Source organism: Schistocerca serialis, chromosome 6 (assembly GCF_023864345.2).
Source record: "Schistocerca serialis cubense isolate TAMUIC-IGC-003099 chromosome 6, iqSchSeri2.2, whole genome shotgun sequence".
In the NCBI taxonomy this organism is placed as follows: Eukaryota; Metazoa; Arthropoda; class Insecta; order Orthoptera; family Acrididae; genus Schistocerca; species Schistocerca serialis.
Window position 1 is genome coordinate 53,095,873 of NC_064643.1, and position 17,547 is coordinate 53,113,419.

The 17,547-nt window shown below is 46.6% G+C and overlaps 1 protein-coding gene across 3 annotated transcripts in view; it reads left to right on the plus strand.

The window, feature by feature from the left end:
- The first annotated feature begins 303 nt into the window (after positions 1-303).
- The window catches only part of LOC126484515 (UDP-glycosyltransferase UGT5-like), a 155,346-nt gene continuing 138,102 nt past the window's right edge, over positions 304-17,547 (plus strand). The window contains exon 1 of one of the 3 annotated variants that reach the window (XM_050108061.1): positions 304-482. The gene's annotated coding sequence lies outside the window, so the exon portion shown is untranslated. Of the gene's footprint in view, positions 483-17,163; positions 17,271-17,547 lie in introns of those variants that run through there. The other 2 variants (XM_050108063.1, XM_050108062.1) reach the window with 2 other exon arrangements.

The window sequence follows — 17,547 nt, forward strand, 5'->3', positions numbered from 1 at the left end:
AACACGGGGCCGAGGCTCGAACTGGGATAGGTGGAGAAAAAACAATCCAGGAATTCGTCTTGGCGAGACTGCACAGGGATTTGAACCTCGACCTTCCCGGGACCTACGCGCGAGGTTGTCCAGCAGGTAAGTGGGCGTATCGCATTTCACTCCGCCACCACGCTGCCAGGCGCTAAAAGTGCCGCAGATCGTTTCAGCTGCGGCGACAGACGAGAGGCGCCGGCGGCAGCTCATCTGCCCACCGCCGTGATGAGGCGGTTCCCCGGCCCCTCCCACAGAGCGTGTTGCGTAACGGCGCGCCTGCGCACTGAGGGCCCACGTGGCCCACGTGCCCTGTGCGACGCAGCCGCCTTTTTTTACACGAAGATACTCGACGGTGGCGGGTCAGTGCGGCGCCGGCTGGCTACTACGTTTTGGCTGCGCGCCCGCAGCGAGGCGAGGCGTGGACGACGCGAGGCGTGCTGCTGCTGCTGCTGGTGCTGGTGAGTGCCGGCGCTAGTTGTCTTCATTTGTCTCCACCTCGCGTGCAGCTGCCAGCGGTGACGTCACTGCGAGGGTGTTGTGTCACTCGTTTCCGCATCTGCACTACCAGTAAACTCACACCCGAGTAATCATTAGCAATTCTTGTTACTCTGCCTGCTTTTCGCGTAGTTTCCGACAACACACTGGTTGAGAGGCTATGACAGTGATGCCAAACACTTTCGGAGTGCCTTTTCCGCGACTCCTGCACCGTCATCTTCTTCACATCGTCATCCGTTAGACATAAAATGCTACTTTGCTGCCACTGTTGATTCGAAAAGGACGAGACCGGTGTTTTTACTTCTTCTCGGCGTGACACTATGGGGGACGTAACACATGCCCGGGTAAGAAACGCCTGGAGACTGAAATCGCCCCAGCGAGTTCCAAAGCAAGCATCACTGGACTCAGCATTCCCCTTAATTGGTTTTGGAACCAAAGGAAAACGCAAACACGGGTGGTCGCCCCTCCAGAATGCGAATTTGGCGTCTTCACCACTGCAAGCTGTGTTCACACGGAAACGCTAAACAGCTCCTCCTCTTGAGACTCGTTGCCGCTGGCCGGGCAGTTGCTATCTGATAAGCTGACGGATTTGTGAGACCCGTGAAGATAGTATTCTAACTCGGGTGTAGAAACCGGATGACTCAAAACTCACGCGCCCGTCGATCATAAATGGTTTTCGAAAAGATATTTACGCCAGTTGACTGTATAGCCTATAATGTGTTTATTTCACTACCTAGATTTCGGCCTCGGGGCATTTTCAAGTGTTACTATGTGAAAAAAAATATAGTGAAGCTCTGATTTAAATCAGACGTCCAAAAAACAAATGTAAACTTCTTTTAGCTGTAGATAAACGTTAAATATTATTGCCCACATTAACTGATGATTATAAACAGACAAATGAAGCTTACACTTACGTTTCGATCGTCTAATTTACATAACAGCTTCACAACATTCTTCGAAGATGTATTTCACACAAGTCGGTCGATTTCTTTACGTTGTAACAATTGGAAGCGGCCTTGCCGCAGCTATAACACCGGTCCCCGTCAGATCACCGAAGTTAAGCGCGGTCGGGCTTCAGTAGCACTTGGATGGTCTGCCGAGCGCTGTTGGCAAGCGGGCCGCACCCAGCCCCTGTGAGACAAATTGAGGAGCCACTTGATTGATAACTAGCGGCTCCGGTCTCGTAAACTGATATATGGCGGGCAGAGCGGTGTGTTGACTACATGCCCCTCCACAATCGTATCCAGTCACGTCTATGCCTGGGATTGTGCAAAGGGCCAAATAACGTGTCGGTCAGTTTCAACTTAAAAATGAAATTTATTTTACTTTAGTAACATATTTACAAGCAAAGCGGCACATAGCCGAACCTTTACAACTACGAGTTTCAAACTCCAATTCTTTCACGGCTGAAGGCCACCAAACAAGAAATCTTAAAAGCAAATGCAGTTATTGCAAATTATATATATATATCACAGCTTGGCTGAAAGCCTCAAGGCAAAAATGGATAGAGGAACATAAACAAGATGCAATACAAACGGCTGAAGGCCCACAATAAAATTTTCAAGATATTAAAATAAATTACCATAACCTTTCCAAGGCAGAAGTCCGCAAGAATAAGATTTCAAGCGGCTGAAGGCCCACAATTAATTTTCCAAAATTATATATATATATATATATATATATATATATATATATATATATAATTATATATATATATATATATATATATATATATATATATATATAAAACCATAAGCCTTGATTTACATAAAACACAGTAAAACTAAGAATTTTTTAAATCATTGGCTATGATAGATTATAAACAGAGAATTAAACACCCGTAAGAAAGACAGTAAAGATAACGGCACTCAGAAGCCTCCAGGGGGTCGGTCTACACTCGTTCACTTAGGTGAGACAGGAGGCAGTGAGCCAAACTAAACTTGATCCGTCAGTAACCCAACCAGGGGACAGCCACGGACCGACCGACAAAAGGACTTGCCTGCCACCAATCGGTACATTAGAACTGAAACACAAAATGTTACGGACGTGATTATCCAGAATCAAATACGTACATGTAATAAGCTGTCAAAACTACACACCACGTTGGACAGCGACAACAGGTGAGAAAAGGACACTGTTTGAAATTACGTTAGTGGTCAGGGTAGGTAACTAGAACACTAACGGCCACAACGCAGAAAATTCCGCTGGTGCACTTCAATTGCAGTCAACCAATATTGTTTATTCCACCGCATGGCGGCTAAATTTTACCACTACAAACACTCGGTGTTGCTCACAGAGAAACCTCCCCAACAGCGAACCACCGAAACGAACCACACAACATGAATGGATGTGGCTTCGGTACTTAAGACACCACTCAACCTTGACATTCTGGCTCGGTGAGCCACGAAGCTCGTAGCGATCGGACAGCTCCACACACCCCCCGACACTGCACAGGGACCGCCAGCGGAAGCAGTCGACCGCGCCGAACGGAGTTACCCCCCACCCCCCTGGTCCGCACCAACCGATCGACTGCCCGCAGAATGCCGACAACGTCTAAAATAGTCGTCAGTGAAAATATCGACAACTACACACACAACCTGACAAACACTTGCTCAAAGACCTGAACGATTCCCAACAGTAACTAAGCACGTACGAAGACAAATCGGGAGTCGATGTACACACACAGTCGACACATGAACGATCGGCGAGCCAAAACGCGTCGTCCGGTAGGACGACCGACCGACGACCCACCAAGACCGTGGCCCGGGGCCGGCTCAGGTGATGCGTGGCGGCAATGGTGGGGCGAGCCACGTCGACGCACACCTCCCTGTTGCTCCACCCCGACTGCACCAGTGCCTCACTGCAACTCCCCGACTGGCAGGTCCGGACTGCGCTCCACACGCGTTCCAATTGACTAGCCGCCCGAACTCGCGACCCGAACTCGCTTACGACAGACAACCAACGGAAAGTCATAGCAGTCGAGCAAAGATACTACGAGAGGGGATATATCGATACACGCTGCTAGCGCCGCCCACGGTCAAGCAAAGCAACAACTTAGTGACACCCGTAATTTAAATTAACGTAGTGAGGTGATAGTACGTTAAAAACAGGGTGTAAAATACGTGATGGCGGGAATACGAGCCACGCACGGCTCAGTACCAATGAGATGAAACTATTGCTCCGCCAGAAATGTAGTTGTATTTCAACCTCTTCCTCTCAGAGTAGTACTTACAGCTCCCTCTAGTACCTGCTATCTTAACATATGTCCTACCATCCTGTCCCTTCTTGTTGTCTGTTTTTTCCATAAATCCGTTTCCTCGCCCATTCTCGGGAGAACCTCCTCATTCCTTACCTTATCAGTCCACCTGATTTTCAAAGTTCTTCTCGAACACAACACTTCAAATGCTTTGATTTTCTTTTTTCTGGTTTTCCCACAGTCCGTGTTTCACTACCATGCAACAGTTTGTTCCAAACGTACATTCTCAGAAATTTCTTCCTCAAATTAAGTCCTGTGTTTGACACTAGTAGACTTCTCTTGGCCAGGAATGCCGTTTTGCCAGTGCTATTCTGCTGTTGATGTCTTCCTTGCTTCGAACATCTTGCAACATTTTACATTGTCGAACGCTTTCTCCAGATTACAAAATCCTATGAACGTGTTTTGAATTTTCTTCAGTCTTGCTTCCAACCAACCACAACATCAGAATTGCCTCACTGGTGCCTAAAGCCTAACTGATATTCATCTAACACATCCTCGATTTTCTGTTTCATTCTTCTGTATGTTATTCTTGTCAGAAACTTGGATGCTTTGGTTATCAAGCTGACTGTGCGATAATTCTCGCAGTTCTCGGCTCTTGCAGTCTTCAGAATTGTGTGGCCGACGTTTTTCAGAAAGTCAGATGGCGTATCGCCAGACTGATGCATTCTACCCTCCAATGATTTTAGAAATTCTGACGGGATGTTGTCTATCCCTTCTGCCTTATTCGATCGTAAATCTTGCAAAGCTCTTTAAATTCTGATTCTAATACTGTATCCCCTATCTGTTCTATATCGACTCCGTTTCTTCTCCTGTCACATCATCACACATATCTTCCCTCTCATAGAGGTATTCAATGTACTCTTTCCACATATCCACTCTCTCCCCTGCATTTAACACTGGCATTGCCATGAATGTTAGCAACCTTTCTTTTAATTTCACGGAAGGCTGTTTTGACTCTTCTACATGTTAAGTCAGTCCTTCCAACAATCATTTCCTGTTCGAGTTATTCACATTTTTCCTTCAGCCATTTCGCCTTAGCTTCTCTACACTTCCTATTTATTTCATTCCTAAGTGACTTTTTCTGTATTCCTGAATTTCCATGAACAATTTTCTACTTCCTTCTTTCATCGATCAACTGAACTATTTCTTGCGTAACTCATGGTTTCTTCGCCATTACCTTCTTTGTAGCAAGTTTTTCTTTCCAACTTCTTGCACTTTTTAGAAACATTTATTCCTCTTAAGCTGAACTGCCTACTGAGCTGTTCTTCATCATAGTATCCATAGCCTCAGGGAACTTCAAAGTATCTCCTCATTCCTTAGTACTTCTGCACACCTCTTCTTTGTGCATTGATTTATTCCTGACTAAACTCAAACTTCAGCCTACTCTTCATCACTGCGAAATTGCGATCTAAGTCTGTATCTGCTCCTGGCTGTGTCTTACAATCCAGTATCTGATTTCAGAATCTCTGTCTGACCATGATGTAATCTAATTAAAATCTTCCCATATCGCCTGGCCTTTTCCAAGTACACTCCTGGAAATGGAAAAAAGAACACATTGACACCGGTGTGTCAGATCCACCATACTTGCTCCGGACACTGCGAGAGGGCTGTACAAGCAATGATCGCACGCACGGCACAGCGGACACACCAGGAACCGCGGTGTTGGCCGTCGAATGGCGCTAGCTGCGCAGCATTTGTGCACCGCCGCCGTCAGTGTCAGCAAGTTTGCCGTGGCATACGGAGCTCCATCGCAGTCTTTAACACTGGTAGCATGCCGCGACAGCGTGGACGTGAAACGTATGTGCAGTTGACGGACTTTGAGCGAGGGCGTATAGTGGGCATGCGGGAGGCCGGGTGGACGTACCGCCGAATTGCTCAACACGTGGGGCGTGAGGTCTCCACAGTACATCGATGTTGTCGCCAGTGGTCGGCGGAAGGTGCACGTGCCCGTCGACCTGGGACCGGACCGCAGCGACGCACGGATGCACGCCAAGACCGTAGGATCCTACGCAGTGCCGTAGGGGACCGCACCGCCACTTCCCAGCAAATTAGGGACACTGTTGCTCCTGGGGTATCGGCGAGGACCATTCGCAACCGTCTCCATGAAGCTGGGCTACGGTCCCGCACACCGTTAGGCCGTCTTCCGCTCACGCCCCAACATCGTGCAGCCCGCCTCCAGTGGTGTCGCGACAGGCGTGAATGGAGGGACGAATGGAGACGTGTCGTCTTCAGCGATGAGAGTCGCTTCTGCCTTGGTGCCAATGATGGTCGTATGCGTGTTTGGCGCCGTGCAGGTGAGCGCCACAATCAGGACTGCATACGACCGAGGCACACAGGGCCAACACCCGGCATCATGGTGTGGGGAGCAATCTCCTACACTGGCCGTACACCACTGGTGATCGTCGAGGGGACACTGAATAGTGCACGGTACATCCAAACCGTCATCGAACCCATCGTTCTACCATTCCTAGACCGGCAAGGGAACTTGCTGTTCCAACAGGACAATGCACGTCCGCATGTATTCCGTGCCACCCAACGTGCTCTAGAAGGTGTAAGTCAACTACCCTGGCCAGCAAGATCTCCGGATCTGTCCCCCATTGAGCATGTTTGGGACTGGATGAAGCGTCGTCTCACGCGGTCTGCACGTCCAGCACGAACGCTGGTCCAACTGAGGCGCCAGGTGGAAATGGCATGGCAAGCCGTTCCACAGGACTACATCCAGCATCTCTGCGATCGTCTCCATGGGAGAATAGCAGCCTGCATTGCTGCGAAAGGTGGATATACACTGTACTAGTGCCGACATTGTGCATGCTCTGTTGCCTGTGTCTATGTGCCTGTGGTTCTGTCAGTGTGATCATGTGATGTATCTGACCCCAGGAATGTGTCAATAAAGTTTCCCCTTCCTGGGACAATGAATTCACGGTGTTCTTATTTCAATTTCCAGGAGTGTACATTGCTTCCTCTTGTCGTTCTTGAATAAAGTATTCACTGGCACTAGGTGAAATTTATTGTAGAACGTAATTGATGTTTCTTCTCTCTCATTCCTAGCACCAAGCCCATATTCTCCCATAACCCTTTCTTTTATCGCTTCTCCTACAACTGCATTACAATATCACATGACTATTTGATATTCTAATCCCCTTACGTACTGAATTACCCGTTCAGTATCGTCATATACTGTACTTTCTCCATCCCCTCATCTTCGTCTTGCGACGTCGACATGAATATCTCAACTATTGACGGTTCTAGTTTGCTGTCGATTCTGATGAGAACAATCTTCTCACTGAACTGTTGACAGTAACTCACTCTGTTCTTTCTGGTGCTACTGATATCATCTTATACTCATCCCACCAGAACTCATTGTCTTCTTTCCATTTCACTTCATTGAATCCCCCCTCCTCGCGACTATATTAGATTGTGCCTTAGCATTTTCATTTTCATATTTTCTAGTTTCCCTACCACGTTCAGAATTCTGACAGTCCACGCCCCGATTCGTGGACCATTGGTTATTCAATCTCCCTGAATCCAAACGGGGGACTAATCCTAAATCTTTTTCCAATGGAGAGATCATCATGACACGTTTTCAATTACAGGCCACATATCCTGTGAATGCACAGTACGCGTCTTTAATGCAGTGGTTTCCATTGCCTTCTGCATCCTCATGCCATTGATCATTGCTGATCCCTCCGCCTTTAGGGGTACTTTCCACCACAAGGCCAAGAGAGTGTCCTGAACCTCAGTCTACTCCTACGCGCTCTTTGACATTGCCGTTGGTGAAACGAGGGTGACTCCTTATTCCGGAAGTCTTTGGCCCCGTTGCTCATGATCTTTACTAAAAATTGAAGCGGTGGTGGTGTTCAAACCTGGGACTGTGAAATTTTTTTAGTAATCAGTGACACTACACCTAGACCAAGGGTGGTGGAATGCTCAGAATCAAAAAAAGTACGAGGGCTGTTTTTTAAGTAAGGGCCGTTTTTATTTTTAAAAAAAGATACAAATACTTTTGTAAAAAAACTTTTATTTTCTGATTCTGCACACTTTTACCTATTTTTCTACATAGTTGCCTTGTTTATTTAAGCACTTGTCATGCCGTACAACTAAGTTTTTAATTCCCTCTTCAAAGAATTCCGCCGCCTGCTCCGACAGCCAAGAGTTCATGGCCGCTTTCACTTCATCGTCGTCATTGAAGCGCTGTCCGCCAAGATGGTGTTTCAGTTACCGGAAAAGTTGAAAATCGCTAGAAGCAAGGTCGGGGCTGTATGGTGCATGGTCGAAAACTTCCCAGCCAAACGAATCAATCAAATCCCGAGTCTTTTGAGAGGTGTGAGGCCTAGCGTTATCGTGCAGGAGCAAAACTCCTTTTGTCAGCATGCCGCGCCTTTTGTTTTGAATTGCTCTGCGGAGCTTCTTTAGTAGCACAGTAGGCATCTGAGTTGATTGTCGTTCCTCGTGGCATAACGTCCACTAGCAAAACACCGCGCCGGTCCCAGAACACAGTTGCCATAATATTGCGCTTTGACAGCGTCTGTTTGGCTTTGACCTTGACGGATGAGGTTGTGTGTCGCCATTCCATCGATTGTCGCTTGTTTCCGGGAGTGATATGGGATACCCACGTTTCTTCTCCAGTGACAATTTGACTCAACATGTCATCCCCTTCTTCCTCGTAACGAATCAAAAAGTCCAATGAAGTGGCAAATCTCTTCCCTTTGTGGTTCTCTGTGAGGAGTCTGGGTACCCACCGAGAACACAGTTTCTTAGTCCGCAGCTCGTGGTCGTGCGGTAGCGTTCTCGCTTCCCACGCCCGGGTTCCCGGGTTCGATTCCCGGCGGGGTTAGGGATTTTCTCTGCCTCGTGATGACTGGGTGTTGTGTGCTGTCCTTAGGTTAGTTAGGTTTAAGTAGTTCTAAGTTCTAGGGGACTGATGACCATAGATGTTAAGTCCCATAGTGCTCAGAGCCATTTGAACCATTTTTGAACACAGTTTCTTAAAGTTTAGGTTTTCAGACACAATTTTGTAGAAAACCGATCTTTAAACTTGTGGAAATTCCAAAGAAAGAGTGGAAATTGTGAATCTTCTGTCCTCACGAATCTTTGTTTCGACTGCAGCCACCAAATCATCAGTAATCACAGAGGGCCGGCCTGAGCGTTCTTCGTCATGGACGTTTTGACGGCCATTTTTAAACTCTCTAACCCATTGACGCACTTTACCGTCACTCATTGCATTCAAGCCGTAAACTTCTGTTAACTGACGATGAATTTCTGCAGCCGATAGGCTTCTCGCGGTCAAAAAACGTATCACTGACCGTATCTCACACGCGGCGGGCTATTCAATAATCGTAAACATTATAAAGCAGCACAGCGATGCGTACACGTCAGCTACAGATCTGCAGCTTGCATCAGTGTGAACGGGAAGGATGCCGGCAAGTGGCGCGGTGGCTTGTTGCGGCGTCCGCGCGAACTACGGGACTATACGCGCGAACGGCCTTTACTTAAAAAACAACCCTCGTATTTCAGGTGTGTGATGTAAATAGTGTGCCGTTAATCGCTTGAGCATTGGGGTGCTATTGGCATTGCGACAGTCATGGAAGTCACATGCGGAGTCCAGCTCGGTCGAACATCTCCAAGTCATTCACTGAACGCGACGCAATGTAAGGCCGCTGGCAGCTTCGTGAAATGTTCAGGGCTCTGTTGTTCATAGACTATTCCAACAACGCCCAATCAGAGGTTTGGCACCCAGAGGGGTCAGTCAAATACTTCGACAGGCTAAGACAAACGTCAGTGTTCGACAGTTCTTCGAAGTAATAAGTGGGTAACTTCATCCCAGTTTGAGTTCCCATTGATGCAGATTCCACGAGACTCACGCGATCGCTCCCCATGCTCGACAGGCCTTTAGCTTGTAGAGTGAGGGCAGCCACGCTTTGGTATGGAACGAGGCGAAACTCCTTAATCTTCCCTCAAAAAGTGATGTTTCGGGAAAAGCAATCGCCGTGAGAGAGATGGTTTGCATTTTGGTGAATGTACAGACCACCATTCCCACCTGGGTGGCATTTATTTATCTGCGACAACTTTGATCCATTGTTCCAAGCCCGTATGATGGCGCAGCACGTAGTGATTGCATACCCACTAGCGAACGGCTGCGCAGCTGTGGTAGCCGGCCCAGTCTCTCGACGTCAGTCGCAAAGTTAGTGCTTAGAGTCCATTTGAGGATGCGTGTTCACACTCTCAGTACTCTTCCTCAGACAAACTTCGCGCTGACACCCAAAGCAGCAGCTGTCAGGCACTCAGGTCGGTACCAAATGTTGTGTGTCGGTAGGGTATCAAGCGAAACACCGATTTAGTTCGTGCTGTGTGCTGTCGTCCAGCGGATTGGGCGTAAAAATTGATCAAAAGCAACACGAAAACTACGGAGCACAGGAAAAGAGTATCTGTGAGTAATTACACTGTAGAACTCGCGTGGGTGAGTTGGTATAGCGTGACGTCTTCGCACCAAACGTTCCGCATTTAAATCGCACTGATGATACTTTTGTTTAACTGTTTACTCTTGAAACTGTTATATAGGAGAACGTTTTCCTGACATGTAAAAGGACTTTGTAGCAATGTTCTTTTGGCAGCCTGCTTTTGATTCGTTAGTTGGAAGTAGCAAACCTACGTATAGAGTACATTTGTATAGATAGGTGTGGTGTTCTGTCGGACATGTGATGAAGGAGCTACTGCGTTTGTAGTTTCACAGAATAAACACAAACAATTGGAACAGTAGAACAAAGAAACAAATGCATCACACTTGCGGAAGTGTTAATAGTAATAATAATGTCATCGTTGGAATATGAACCTAGGACTCTTTGATATGACGATCTAACGCTCTAACAATGTCCTCACAGAAGCTATATGCTTTCCCTGTGCTCCGTAGTTCTGGTGTTACTTTTACCTTTTAAGCCCCTTCTGCTGGACGACAGCCCATAGTAGGAACTAAATCGCATCTTTGGTTGACACTCCATCGACACACAATGTACGGTACCGTTATGAGTGTGCGACGCCTGGAGGTTTGAGTCTGAGGGCAGCTCTGCGGGGAGGCTGGCCCCCACTTCCCCCCGAGCTCGCAGGCGCCGTCACGCGTCGCTGCAGAGTTGCTGAGGACAACACCGCGTTACTTTTGCTGCACAGTTCACCCCAGTCACCAAGTGTGGTGGCACTCCATCCGGAGGTACATGGTTCTTACATCGTTGGTAGCAGACAATTTTCATCATCGAGAGACAGAAATGGATTATTAGTGACACTGAAGCTACAGTTATAAGCATGCACTGGGTTGTGTCCCATTTCGAAACAGAAAACACACGACACAGATCCAGATGAATAAGAAAAGGAAACTGTATGCTGAAGCACTTCTTTCCAAGAGGCATCGGAGGTTGTTGAATACGGCTTTTTCTGTCACAAAAAAAATGACTCTGAGCACTATGGCACTTAACATCTGAGGTCATCAGTCCCCTAGAACTTAGAACTACTTAAACCTAACTAACCTAAGGACATCACACACATCCATGCCCCAGGCAGGAATCGAACCTGCGACCGTAGCGCTATCACTAGAACTTGCGGCAATATTCTGACTTAACTGACAAGTCTTTCGCAGTAACTGAGTAAATGACTCACCCCCTTGTCGAGAATCCATTTGTCGGCTGGCACGTTACGCTCGACAGCGGTCTACTCGCTGCTCGTGAGCGACATGCTCCGTGCCGACCACGTGTTCTGTCCCCCAGCACCACCACCAACCCATACCGCCAGTAGGAGACTCTGGAGAAGGACTCTTGTACCGTGTAGAGGCTTCCTGCCAACATTCCTAGAGCACACGAACCACTACGAGCCCAGAAACGTTTTGTTCCTCACCAGTATGCTTCTCATGTAACGGCCAGCAAGACACAGTTAGGAAGACCTTGGATTACACCAAACTATGAGGACTATAGTTTGTCCGGCACGTCATCTGCGAACGGAAGAGGGACAGAGTGGAAAGATATTTTGTCATCTGTGGTCGCTGCAGTATGACTAGCAGAGTGCGGGCTTACAATCCCCTTTATCTGAGACTATAATCGCGACCATATGCACATTCGATATCAAAGGCGAGAATATTTAGGATATCAGTGCATATCTCGACTGAAACAAATCTCGAAACCTACCAAAAGCAACTTTTATATATGAGGGTGCTAGTCTTTTTATACGACACCCATAGTTCATCAACCTTACGTGCGGTCATGCCTTGTCCGGAATGTCTAGGTATTCTTCACTGCTCTAGATGCATCTTTCATCTACTCTATCATGTACTTTGGTGCAACAGATCGTGTGGGGTGAGGTCATTTGTCCGTTATACCGTACACGTGTCCAATTGTGGAATCGGACAGAAAGGCCATTACAGGCAGTGTCTCTTATTTACTCGTTCGGCATATACAGAGGAAATCATTCTTACATTAATTACAATATACTTATACAACTATGGTAACAATACTCTTCACAGGTGCTGTTATAATACTATACAACATTACAAATACTCTCGAGCCACTTTAAGGCCGAGTCACTGAGTCTGTGTATGTCTTTCAAATCACCATTACATCCGCACACTTCACACATGTGTAAATGGTCCATTGTTTGGATTTGGCTCAAATGGCTCTGAGCACTATGCGACTTAACTTCTGAGGTCAACAGTCGCCTAGAACTTAGAACTACTTAAACCTAACTAACCTAAGGACATCACACACATCCATGCCCGAGGCAGGATTCGAACCTGCGACCGTAGCGGTCGCTCGGCCTCAGACTGTAACGCTAGAACCGCACGGCCACTCCGGCCGGCTGTTTGGATTTAACCACACCCACATTCAGAGCTGTCTGACAGGCCCCATTTCTTCACTAGTTGCTTGTATCTGCCCTCACCTGTTCTTAGGCGGTTCAAAGTTGTGCACAGTTTCTTCGGGAGGTTGAGTCCTTCAGTCTTCTTGTTGGGGTCGTCCACCAAATTGCAGTTCTTGTGTGCACTTGCAGCCCATACTTCGTTCCCGGTTGTTTTTGAGTTGAAGCGTTCAAACTCTTCGCCGATTTTCCAGAAAGCTGTCCTGGATTTAAGCCTGTTTGTAGCTGTTAGATCTTCATGGATAGGTAGGTCCGGGTTGTCTAGGATTTTTTCGTATGTTCTTAGGGCTTGCTGTGATCGCCTGATTTCAGGGAGCTCTATCTTGGCTAGGACAGGGATCCAGGCACAGGGGGTGGCCCTGAGTGTTCCCGAGATTATTCGCATTGTCTCCTTCAGCTGGACATCCACTTTAGCTACGTGTGCACTTCCCATCCAGACTGGTGAGCGGTATTCAGCTACGACGTAGACAAGAGCTAGTGCTGGTGCCCTCAAAGTGCTCGCCCCGCATCCCCCTGTTGTTCCAGCCTGTTTCAAAATGATAGCATTGCGGGAATTTAGTTCCTGTTTTGTGTCTTCTAGGTGTGCGTTGTATGTTAGAGTGCGATCTAGTTTCACACCAAAGTATTTAGGCTTATCCTCGTGTCTGATGTGCTGTTCGTTCATAGAAAGCTGTAATTTTCTATGTGCTTCTCTGTTGTTAAGGTGCATTATTGTGCTGGTTGTTCTGTTGGGGTTTGGGTGTAGGTGCCACTTGGAGTAATATGTGTTCAGGGCTTCCAGGTCTGCATTCGTTGTTTCGTCGAGATCGCTGAAATTTTTACTTTGATACACGATGGCCAGGCCGTCACCGTGTGCAGATTTTCGTGAATTTGGTTGTGGCAGGTCAGTTGCGTACAGGTTGAAGAGAGCGGGTGCTAGTGCCGAGCCGTGAGGCAGGCCATTATTCAGAACCACGCTCTTGCTGTTCGTGCCATGAAGTGAGACTTTGATTTTCCCACATGTTAATATGTTCTTGAGTAGTGTGTAGGCTTGTTTGCATTTTATGATTCTAGTCGGCCTGAACAATAGCCCTTCGATCCACACTGTCTTGTAAGCTGATATAAGATCTATGGGAACCAGTCCCGTTTTCATCTTATTTTGGAAGCCTTTCTCTATGTAGATTGTAAGGGACACTACTTGATCGCAACAGTTTCTGCTTGCTCGAAAACCGGCTTGGTATGTTGGAAGCTTGGCGTCAATGTACGAAGTTAGCCAGTAATATTCTCTGGAATTATTTATACGAGGTACATAGCAGGGATATTGGTCTGTAGTTCTTTGGGTTTTCTCCCGCCTTTCCGGGTTTCAGCACAGCCATGACTTTTGCTTCTTTCCAGATCTTGGGGAGAGCACCCGTACTGATACATTCCTGCAGTGTTTGGAGACCCACCTTCATCCTAGAGATCCCAGTTTCTTCAACAATTCTGGTACGATCTCGTCAGGTCCGGCTGTTTTTCCTTTCTTCATTAGCTTCAGAGACTGGCTAATCTCTTCTGTCTCTACTTCTTTCACAATGTTCAAGTTGGTTGGATTATTGACTAATAAATTGTTCAGGTCTGGAACCCTCTTTCTTTTCACACGCCTTTAGTTGGATTTTGGAGGTGTGTTTGAGAACAGCTGAAATCTCAGAAGCACTAATGACCAGAGATGGCCTCTGAGGCACAGTAGCACCGCCTAATTTCTTCAACAGATCCCACCTCTTTCTGCTAGAATGGATGGAATCTAGATTTTCATTTTCCTCTTTCCATCTGCTCCTTCATCAGTTGGTCCGCAGTCTCGGTCGGCCCCACTCTCCTCAAATTCCTCCATTAGTGTTTCACACTCTTTTCGTCCAGCACGGGGTGTACTCCTTCCATGACCCTCGTGGAGTAGCATTTAAAGCTGCTTTGTGTACCAGGTTTGTGAATCTTTTGTAGTTCTCAGGTTTCTGGGATATCCGATTTACCGTCTTCTCGACATAGGATAGGTATTTATTCCGGTCAGCTTTCCTGAGGTTCCAGCGGGGGATTGGAGGGTTTATTGTGACTGGGACTGACAGTCCATTCTCTACTATTACTACTGGCTCCGTGGAAAAGCCTCAAGGAACGTCCTCGTTGCTTGCACGGGTACCCCTGCTGCTCCACGTGTGACGAAGGTCAGGTGGGGTGTGGATGTTGTGCCGCAAGTCTTTGATATGAAGGTCGCTTTGTCCTGTCTCTGGAACAGATCATGTGCCTAGATGTAGACTTATAATACAGGAGAGAACACAAGGTTTATGTTATAAAATACTCACTTTTTCGTCGTAATTCACTGTAATACTTTCACCCTAAATGTTTCTATCTGCAGCGTTTAGTCATATACGACATAAATTTTATGGGTATCAAATGATATCTTCACTTGGCTAAAATGGTTTTAGCTTAGCGGTGTATAAAGCTTGAAGATCAATCCGAGAGACCGTTTACGTAAACGTTGAAGACAATAATGCTGTTTGATATGAAGGCGAAGCTACATGCTTTACAAATACATCGAAAATGAAAGTCTTACCTATGATCACAATACCTTGCACTCTGAAGACAACAATACCACGCCCCTTCAGCACGTTCAGCAGCAGTCATTTTGCGTGTACTGCATTCGTTTATGGTTTGTTCTCTAAAATTAATGACTTTGTACGGCGTCAACAGCCTTCTCAAAACGATCGTTTATGTTACTGTTGCCTGCTATAAAACGCTTCCAGCAGAGCTTCAGTACCATTCGAAAGTAGCTTTTACGTTATTAATAAAATAACAGGTTGACTTAAAGTGCAATTAATTTGATATACTCTCTGTAAAAGCGAGAGAACAAGATCCAGCTGCATTAGACTACAGTCTCCTTGGATCACTTCGGAACTCACTTATGGCAATTAAACATCAGAGAGTAGTCACAATGCTGTGAGCTGGAGCGAACGAATGAGAGCAACCTTAAGATTTTGTTACGCTGTATGCAGCGGATAAGCAGAAAATCACGTGACAGATTTATATTGCGATATATTTCCCACTACTGATGTAGTTCCTACAACCCAGTCAACATGACCTGCAACAGAAATGGAAGAAAATCAGAAACGTAGTTCTCGACTTGCAGCCTAGTATGCAAGGAAGATGGTGACTAACGATCACGTGCCAAATGGCTCTGAGCACTGTGGGACCTAACATCAGAGGTCATCAGTCCCCTAGAACTTAGAACTACTTAAACCTAACTGACCTAAGGACATCACACACATCCATGCCCGAGGCAGGATTCGAGCCTGCGACCGTAGCGGTCGCGGTTCCAGACTGTAGCGCCTAGAACCGCTCGGCCACTCCGGCCGGCGAACACGTGCCATTAGAGTGATTAGGGACAAGGTAGGATTGATCAAGGATCGAAAACAAAGAACCAGTGTGACTCATGCGTGGGTGGTGTATGGAAAGCACGCACAAAAGCGTGGGTAATGTAGCAGGAGATTAGGGTCTATACTCCTGCCATTCACGGAGAGTGCAAGCTTTGAAGGACAGCAGCATTTCTTTCCGCACCTCTGCTGCTTTCCCACTGGATATGCCAGTCCGTTATTCCGTCACGGCTAGTACCTTTCAGAACACGTAGTGACACAATTTATACTGATACACGTTGCACAGTTACCGAGTTCGTACTTGGATTGTTGTTTGTGGCTCCAGGCACACTTCCAGTTATTTATCTGACGGTTTATGTCCCTATGTGAGCTTTTGGGCACAAGTAAACATTGTGTTTCCAATCTGTGTTGATTCTCCACACCTAGAGTTTTCCCAGTTTCTTTTCATGTTGGCTGGCAGTTTTTTCTTATTGTTATTTTCTTCTCGCATACGTTTTTCTTAAAACTGGTTATCAGACGACTCCGAAAAATCAATATCATAGATCTCATCCATTTCTTATTTTCTTGCCAACTTTTGTTTCTATAGTGAATTTCATTTACCCCTTGCCACCTATCAACTCCAATCTTTGAATTCTCAGTTTCCCCTTTATTTCGTATTTTCCCAATAAGAATTATGTTATATCTCTTAGCTATGTAAACTGCAGAGGATGCCGTCTTCTCGTACTCTTCCATTTTCTGTCTCTCTTTTTCCAAATTGTGTGTAGGGTGTCTTAATTTTCTTACAATATTTGGCTGTTTGGTAGTGATTTAGACTCCGGTTTCTACATCATCTTATCATTGCGATCCAAAGTAGATTAAAACAGCGGTTTTCCTCCGTTTTTCAATAGTAGAATGTATAGCCCTAAACCCAGCACAACAATGCACTGTTAGTATCCTTAAAAATGAAATGAAAAGGAAGTAGAGTAGAAAAGAAGGATGGGGATGAATAAAATATAAATGTTGCAGAATAGAGAGAAAGGCAATACACCACTTACTTGTTTAAAAAAGAAATCTTTTTTGTTCTGGCGTAACCACAAGCGCCGGAACAAAGATGCAGAACGGAAGGCCACAGAAGGCGGAAGTGGAGCGCGCCGCGCCATCAGCGACGCCTGGAGGAAGCGAGCGAGAGCGCCGGTGCTGCCGGCCGCGGCCGCCCAGGTCGGCGCAGTCTGCGCTACCAGGCTGTCGTGGTCCGTATCGAGCGCTTCATTGTGCTTTGTGTATAGCAAGAGCTTTACTGTTTTCATGTCGCCTCTCGCTAGCGGCATTTGCTGTAATCAAAGTATTGTCAATTTGCTGTCTAGAAATAAAACTACTAACGTTATTTGTTTAAATTGTTGTATACCATTCCGAGAACGCAACATCCCTTAGGCACCCTACAAGCAGCGAGCGGGCAAGGCAACACAGTTTTGACCTAAGAAAGAGGAATAAACAGTTACGACACCACGAAGGTGCGCCGGCTGTCGC